Source organism: Ranitomeya imitator, chromosome 8 (assembly GCF_032444005.1).
Source record: "Ranitomeya imitator isolate aRanImi1 chromosome 8, aRanImi1.pri, whole genome shotgun sequence".
Lineage (NCBI taxonomy): Eukaryota > Metazoa > Chordata > Amphibia > Anura > Dendrobatidae > Ranitomeya > Ranitomeya imitator.
This window is the reverse complement of record NC_091289.1, coordinates 131217892-131226882: the sequence shown is the minus strand read 5'-3', so window position 1 is coordinate 131226882 and position 8991 is coordinate 131217892.

Sequence of the window (8991 nt, the reverse complement as noted above, 5' to 3'; positions counted from 1 at the left end):
GTTTATTTCTGTTAATAAATAATTTTTAAAAAACCAACGTGGTTTCCCCTGTAATTTTGATAACCAGCCAGGCAAAACTCAAAGCTGGGGGCTGAATCCCTCAGCTAACAGCTTCAGCAAGGCTGGTTATCAAGAATAGAGGGGTCCCCATGCCATATTTTTTAATTATTTCAATTAACAATTTTAAAAATAGCAGGGGGTCCCCCCATTTTTGACAACTAGCCTTGCTAAAGTAGACAGCTGGGGGCTGGTATTCTCAGGCTGGTAATGTGCCTTTTCTGGGCTGCTATTTTTAGGCTGGGGAGCAATATCCATGGCCCATTACCAGCCTGAGAATACCAACCCCCAGCTGTCTGCTTTAGCAAGGCTGGTTGCGAAAAATGTAGGGGACCCCTCACCATTTTTAAAAATGTTTATTTAAATAAAAAATATGGCATGGGGACCCCTTTATTCTTGATAACCAGCCTTACTGTAGCTGACAGCTGAGGGTTGTAGCCCCCAGCTGTGAGTTTTTACTGGCTGGTTTTTAAATTATTTATGAATACACCCATCAGCCACTCCTGCTCTCGCTGTTATTAATGGCAGCAGGCCTTGGATGATGGGAGCTGTAGTCCCATCAACTGATACCAGTGACCGGAGGTAAACTTCATACCTCCGATCACACCTGATCGCTCATGCTGTCTTTTGACAGCGTGTGAACCACATCTCTCTGACCGGCGGGGATTATTTCACGGCCGATAAGAAGCGGTTTTTGCAGCGCTGTCATGCACATGACAGCGTAACATACACCTGGTGTTTGGGCAGCTGAACCTGAAAAGTAACACAAACTTCCTGGTGAAGTCCATGTTCAGTGTCCATGCCCGAACAGTAGGTCTTCGGTACGCATGCCGAACTTTACTGCTCGGGTTCACCCATCTCTACTTGCAGGTCTTTCTGGTAGCCTTCCAAAAGGTCTTCGATGAGTCAAGCCTGAAATTTCTGCAAAATCTTTCATTCCCAGCTTCCAGGAGCAGACCAGAGATGTGACACGTGATAATACCGTCATGTCTGACACCGTCCTTCCATAGACCACCTGTTCCCCAGCTTGTAGATGCAGCTACCCATATTGAATACATGGAAATCAACAGTGTTTGGCAGGCTGAGCAGCAGCCGGAACTCAGTCGCGAGAAGAGATTCTGGCATTGCTGCAATTGTGTGGAATATCTCGGTTGTCTTTTTCCTGTGAAGCTTGAATGACTCCAAAGCCTTGGGCCAGTGAGGGAGGCTACCCTAGGTGAGAGTATTCCCACTCCATCTATGTCTGTGACTGTAGCCTCTGATCAGTTGACTTTCTTGATATACCGGTATGCGGACAACCATGGCTATATAAAAATACATCTTTTTCAGGAAAAATTAATCAGCCAATACCTTACTACATGCAAACTCTGCACTTTCAATGTCTTTAATTTACAATGCAACAAACAATATTTACGGATTTGCTACATACTGTATGCTTAGAAGACTTGAGATTTGAAGAATAGGCAAAATCATTACAACAGATAGAGGCTACACAAAACGATTCCTGAGAAGAGCAAAACACAAAATTAAAAATAATTTTATTTGCATCTCTACGTAATTCAAATACATTATCCAGAAATATTGTCCAATTTTCATCCAAGATGCAAGCTTAAAGGAATATATAGGTTCAAATCTATTATTTACATAGTACAGATCCAAAAATTTTAATGTTGGTTCATGTCTGCCATAGGGGTACAAAACCAAGATCTTTCTTTCAACCTTGTAGTCCCAGATGGGGTTGTTCTAGCTGCGATAGTTCTGTCACGTCATAATGTGGTAACCACTATGGTTTTATGGGACTCTACACATAACAAGTCCTACAATATCATCCATCACATCTCTGTGATGTTACCCATACTGCCACGTATCCGTGCATTAAGCTATATGGTGGCATGATGATAACTCATCCATTCAAATGGTGTACATGTTAACAAGTTTTGGATATTAAGGATTCACAAGAAGAACAAGATTCAAATAAGCTAAAAAACATTCCTCGACAATTTAAAGTTTTGCACAGTTGTGACCCAGCAACATTCCATATTTGTAGTTATTATTCAGATAACAGCAGGCCCAAAGAATCAACCGGTTATGTTGTACTCTGCCATATGATGAGCGATGATGTCAGAGCTGCACAACTTAACTTTTCTCTGCTTAGGTGCGACATTTGTTCATGTGGGACCTCTACTTGTGGAAAACAAGAACCTTTTCTGTTCTCAACCATGCTTCCAGGGGGCCTGCATGTACTTTTGGTGCTGATCCAACTATCATCTCAACACCAACTCATTGTTATGCATTATTAATATAAGGACACAGCACAACTTTCACATTTCTTGGGCATTGTTTGTCAAATATGTTGCACATCCACTGCAGAAACAATAGAAAATAAATTCACATACTGTATATCACAGTGTGGACCTAACTAAAATAGCATTATAGCAAAAGTACATTGTTAGCAGATAGAACATGGCACATTTAGTTGCATAACCTTTGTATTGTTATAAGGCCACTTAGGACAGTTCTACACTTTTGTAAGAGGGTGGGGAACTCATTTTCTAACCCCTTAGGCCGGAGTCACACATGCGAGAAACACGTCCGTGTCTCGCATGTGAACAGCAAGCTCTGGCGCCGCCACTGTGGAGCGGAGTGTGCGGCTCCATGTCTTCCTATGCGGCCGAAAGCTCCGCTCCACAGTGCCGGCGCCAGAGCTTGCTGTTCACATGCGAGACACGGACGTGTTTCTCGCATGTGTGACTCCGGCCTTAGTGAAAAAGCCAAATTTGAAAAATCTGACCAGTGTCACTTTATGTGGTAATAACTCTAGAACGCTTAGACAAACTCCAGTGATTTTGAGATTATTTTTTCGTGACACATTATACTTTATGATAATGGTAAATTAAGGTTGATATGTTTTGTGTTTATTTATAAAAAATATCAGAAATTTGGCAAAAATGTTAAAAAATTTGCAATTTTCAAACTTTGAACAATTACCGTATATACTCGAGTATAAACCGAGATTTTCAGCCCAAATTTTTGGGCTGAAAGTGCCCCTCTCGGCTTATACTCGAGTCACGGTAGCGGTGGGGTCGGCGGGTGAGGGGGAGAGGGCGCTGAGGCATACTTATCTAGTCCCAGCGATCCTCGCGCTGTCCCTGCCATCCCACAGTCTTCTGTGCTGCAGCTTCTTCCCCTCTTCAGCGGTCACGTGGGACCGCTCATTACAGAAATGAATAGGAGGCTCCACCTCCCATAGGGGTGGAGCCGCCTATTCATTTCTCTAATCAGCGGTGCCAATGACCGCTGACAGGAAGAGGCTGCAGCACAGAAGACGGGGAGGAAGGCGGGGAGCGTCAGGATCGCTGGGACTAGGTAAGTATATCATACTTACCTGTCCCCGTTCCAGCCGCCGGGCGTCGCTCCATCTTCCCGGCGTCTGCGCTCTGACTGTTCAGGTCAGAGGGCGTGATGACGCATATAGTGTGCGCGGCGCCCTCTGCCTGATCAGTCAGTGCAGAGACGCCGGGACCGGACGCTGGGAGCTGCAATCAAGAGAGGTGAGTATGTGTTTTGTTTTTTTTATTGCAGCAGCAGCAGCAGCGGCCATGGCACAGATTTATGTGCAGCATCTATGGGGCAGTATGAACGGCACACAGCACTATATGGGGCATCTGTGCAGCATCTATGGGGCAGTATGAACGGCACACAGCACTATATGGGGCATCTGTGCAGCATCTATGGGGCAATATGAACGGCACACAGCACTATATGGGGCATCTGTGCAGCATCTATGGGGCAATATGAACGGCACACAGCACCATATGGGGCATCTGTGCAGCATCTATGGGGCAATATGAACGGCACACAGCACTATATGGGGCATCTGTGCAGCATCTATGGGGCAATATGAACGGAACACAGCACTATATGGGGCATCTGTGCAGCATCTATGGGGCAATATGAATGGTGCAGAGCACTGTGGGGCATCTGTGCAGCATCTATGGGGCAATATGAACGGTGCAGAGCACTGTATGGGGCATCTGTGCAGCATCTATGGGGCAATATGAACGGTGCAGAGCACTGTATGGGGCATCTGTGCAGCATCTATGGGGCAATATGAATGGTGCAGAGTACTGTATGGGGCATCTGTGCAGCATCTATGGGGCAATATGAACGGCACACAGCACTATATGGGGCATCTGTGCAGCATCTATGGGGCAATATGAACGGAACACAGCACTATATGGGGCATCTGTGCAGCATCTATGGGGCAATATGAATGGTGCAGAGCACTGTGGGGCATCTGTGCAGCATCTATGGGGCAATATGAACGGTGCAGAGCACTGTATGGGGCATCTGTGCAGCATCTATGGGGCAATATGAACGGTGCAGAGCACTGTATGGGGCATCTGTGCAGCATCTATGGGGCAATATGAATGGTGCAGAGTACTGTATGGGGCATCTGTGCAGCATCTATGGGGCAATATGAACGGTGCAGAGCACTGTGGGGCATCTGTGCAGCATCTATGGGGCAATATGAACGGTGCAGAGCACTGTATGGGGCATCTGTGCAGCATCTATGGGGCAATATGAACGGTGCAGAGCACTGTATGGGGCATCTGTGCAGCATCTATGGGGCAATATGAATGGTGCAGAGTACTGTATGGGGCATCTGTGCAGCATCTATGGGGCAATATGAACGGTACAGAGCACTATATGGCACAGCTATGGGGAAATAATGATCTATTTTTATTTTTGAAATTCACCGGTAAATGCTGCATTTCCACCCTAGGCTTATACTCGAGTCAATACGTTTTCCCAGTTTTTTGTGGCAAAATTAGGGGGGTCGGCTTATACTCGGGTCGGCTTATACTCGAGTATATATGGTATCCCTTTAATCCAGATAGTCATACCACAGAAAAACATGAATAAATAATATTTCCCACATGTCTGCTTTACATCAGCACCATTTGTAAAATTTTATTTTATTTTAACATTTTAGGAGGTTTACAAAGTTAGCAGTATTTTTTCATTTGTTTCAAGGAAATTTACAAAATTATTTTTTAGTGGCCTATCCAGGTTTGAAGTGACTTTAAGGGTCCTATATATTGGAAAAACCCCAAAACTGGTACCATTTTAAAAACAACTCCTCCTGGCATATGGAAAACTGCAGTCAGGTAGTTTATTAACCCTTCAGGTGCTTTTCAGGAATTACTACAAAGTGGCATGACAGAAATGAAAAAGTTGATTTTTACCACCTAACCTGACTTTTTAACAGGTCATTGTAGCCGGCAGACTCTAAGGGTGCTATTTGCTCGCGAATTGCCATGACAAACATCAGGACCACACAATCATGATCTGAGGGTGGCGACCGGGATAATGAGGGAGAAGCCACACTCTTTTAAACATTTATATGATATAGTCATTATTGACAGCAGCATCTAAGGGGTTAAACAGATATGGATGGTGACAACACTGATTGTGGCTGATGCAGCAAATTGCCAGCTAGAGTGTCCAGCCGACCGCTGCTTGATTGTCTCCTGTATGGAGATGCTGTTCTCTTATATCTCAGGTCAGTTAAAAGACATATCGGCGGTCATAAATCTACTTACATGTTTCCCATATACTTGCCCCTTCATTCTCTGCTATTTATTTTAGCCAGACAGCCCCTTTGTGTGAAAACCTATAATAATAATAATAATTTTTATTTATATAGTGCCAACATATTCCGCAGCACTTTACAATTAAGCAGGGACATGTACAGATAATAAATCCAATACAAGTTAAGACAAATTAAACAGTGACATTAGGGGTGAGGTCCCTGTTCGAAAGCTTACAATCTACAAGGAAATGGGGGGACACAATAGGTGAAAAGTGCTTGTTATTTCAGGTCTGGCAATTATAATAAATAGGGATTTTCAAATAAAGCTGCATGATCCGGTCATCAGCCCGTGTGTTAAGTGCAATAGTCAAGTATCAAGTGCAGTTATCATGTGCATGGAGGGTGTAGAGACAGATGAATAGTAGGGTGCAGATTCAGAATAATATTTGGAAGGAGGGAACAGGGCAAAGTTAGTTTACTGAGTAGTTGATGTGGTAGGCTTGTTTGAAGAGATGGTTTTTTAAAGCGCGCTTGAATAGGTCGGGTCTAGGTATCAGTCTGATCGTCTGGGGAAGTGTTGTGAATTCTGTTGTCAAGCTCCCTCCTGTGGTCATGAATGGTACTTCGGCTGGTTCTGTCCATGGGCTTCCTCTGGTGGTTGTGAGTGGGGCTGCGGCTTCTGAGGTTCCTTCCACAGGTGACGAGGTTAATTTGTTAGCTGGCTGCTCTATTTAACTCCACTTAGATCATTGCTCCATGCCACCTGTCAATGTTCCAGTATTGGTCTAGTTCGCTCCTGGATCGTTCTTGTGACCTGTCTTCCCAGCAGAAGCTAAGTTCCTGCTTGTTTTTCTCTGGTTTGCTATTTTTCTGTCCAGCTTGCTATTTTGATTTTGTCTTGCTTGCTGGAAGCTCTGGGACGCAGAGGGAGTGCCTCCGTACTGTGAGTCGGTGCGGAGGGTCTTTTTGCGCCCTCTGCGTGGTCTTTTTGTAGTTTTTTGTGCTGACCGCAAAGTTACCTTTCCTATCCTCTGTCTGTTCAGTAAGTCGGGCCTCACTTTGCTAAATCTATTTTATCTCTGTGTTTGTAATTTTCATCTTTACTCACAGTCATTATATGTGGGGGGCTGCCTTTTCCTTTGGGGAATTTCTCTGAGGCAAGGTAGGCTTTATTTTTCTATCTCTAGGGCTAGCTAGTTCCTTAGGCTGTGACGAGTTGCATAGGGAGCGTTAGGAGCAATCCACGGCTATTTCTAGTGTGTGTGATAGGATTAGGGATTGCGGTCAGCAGAGTTCCCACGTCTCAGAGCTTGTACTGTATTATTAGTAACTATCTGGTCATTCCGTGTGCTCTTAACCACTAGGTCCATTATTGTCCTAACCACCAGGTCATAACAGGGAAGTGCATTCCAGAGAGCTGGCGCAGCACGAGAGAAGTCTTGGAAGATGGAGGTGTGAGGTTCGGATTACGAGTGATGTTAGTCTTAGGTCATTTGTAGAACGGAGGGCACGTGTAGGGCGATAGACAGAGATGAGAGAGGAGATATAAGGCGGTGCAGAACTGTGGAGAGCTTTGTGGGTGAGAGAGATGAGTTTATACTGGGCCCTGTATCGAACGGGTAGCCAGTGTAATGACTGGCACAAGATGGAGGCATCGGTGAAGCGGCTGGACAGAAATATGACCCTGGCTGCCGTATTCAAGATGGATTGGAGAGGAGAAAGTTTGGTAAGAGGGAGACCGATCAGTGGAGAGTTGCAGTAGTCCAGACGGGAATGAATAAAAGCGACAGTAAGAGTCTTAGCAGTTTCAAAGGTGAGAAAAGGTCGGATTCTGGAGATGTTTTAAGATGCAGGTGACAAGAACAAGTGAGTGATCGGATATAGGGAGTAAAAGAAAGTTCGGTGTCAAGTGTGACCCCAAGACAACGGGCATGCTGCTTGGGAGTTATGGTTGAACCCTCCAGGGTAATTTCGAAGTTGGGTAGAGTGAGGTTAGTAGAAGGGAGAAACACAAGAAGTTCCGTTTTGGAGAGATTTCGTTTTTGTCCAATAGGGGCAGTGTATAGAGAGAAGAGGAGGGGGCCTATGGATTTACATAATTGTTTCAGCAATGGCAGTCAAATTTGAAATATTTTCCTTAAGTTTATCTGTGTGTTATGTTATTGGGTTCTCCTTACTCCTTATATAGGCTCAAACTGTGTCTTCAGCAACTGAGCTATTGTGATTCTTCTTGTTAAAGCTCATGACATTTCTGCAAAGAAACCATGTTCTAATAGGGAAAGCAAACATTACAGAATGTTCATTTTAGTTTAACCAAACTAAAGCTAAATGTGTTATGCAAGCAGCGGCACATTTTATGTCTTAAATTAATCATTGACTGTATTGGTATTGGTTCAACTGTCTCGGCTAAAGGTACAGCCATGAAAGATTATGGATTCACTGGAAAAAGTTTAGTTATGCCAGAAAAAGTCAAGAAAAAGACAGATTTGTAACCAAAGGCTATAGATTATATTGATGCTGTAAGGTACTAGCAGGAACACGGGATGCAGTGATGAGCAGGAGGCAGAGCAAGAGTTAACAGGTTTTATATATATAATTATCACTGCAGTAAATACTCCATGCAGGGAGTAAGGGGTTGTAGGTAAACAGGCCCACAATGTGTATACAACAATAAAGTAATAACAAAGGGTCAAATAATAACGGGTTAACTCATCAGCCTCTGGTTCCTGGATGATGGTGGCTGGAAAATCCCACGATGGTGCCGTAGGTGGGGCGAGAAGTCTCTGAGCCGGTCCTGGAGAAAAGTGAAGCACTGTCTCTGTACGGCGACAAAGTATCCTGGTCTTCTTTCACATGGTGTTGTGATCCTGGAACAAGGTGCTGAATGGGGAAAGGTCTGCTACACAGCAAAGGATGTACAAAGTCCCGGAGTGGAGGCCACAGTCCTCTCACAGCTGCGAATCGCATGCAACGCTGGGTCAGCGTTACCAAGAGAGTCAGTAGATGTGAGATGCACTGACCGGTTAGTGCTGTAGGGGTCGGAGAATAAGGGGGAATTGGTCTCAGGAGATGCACAGTGTATGTGCAGGGGATGGAATGGTGCAAAGCGGGCTTGTCAGCTGGCATTGGTCAGCGGAGAGGGAGCCAATTTTCTCCTGTAGCACACGCTGGTTACCCGCCAAAAGCCCCATTCCCGTGTGCTCAGTCCCTTTTATATCACACCCACCCCCAACAGTCAGGTGCAAAGGTCTACTCCGGTCAGAAAGTGCTTCCCCCTGCAACAATGGTGACAGTCCCGACAGTTCCGGCCCAGACACGCACCTGACAGAATAGTCAAT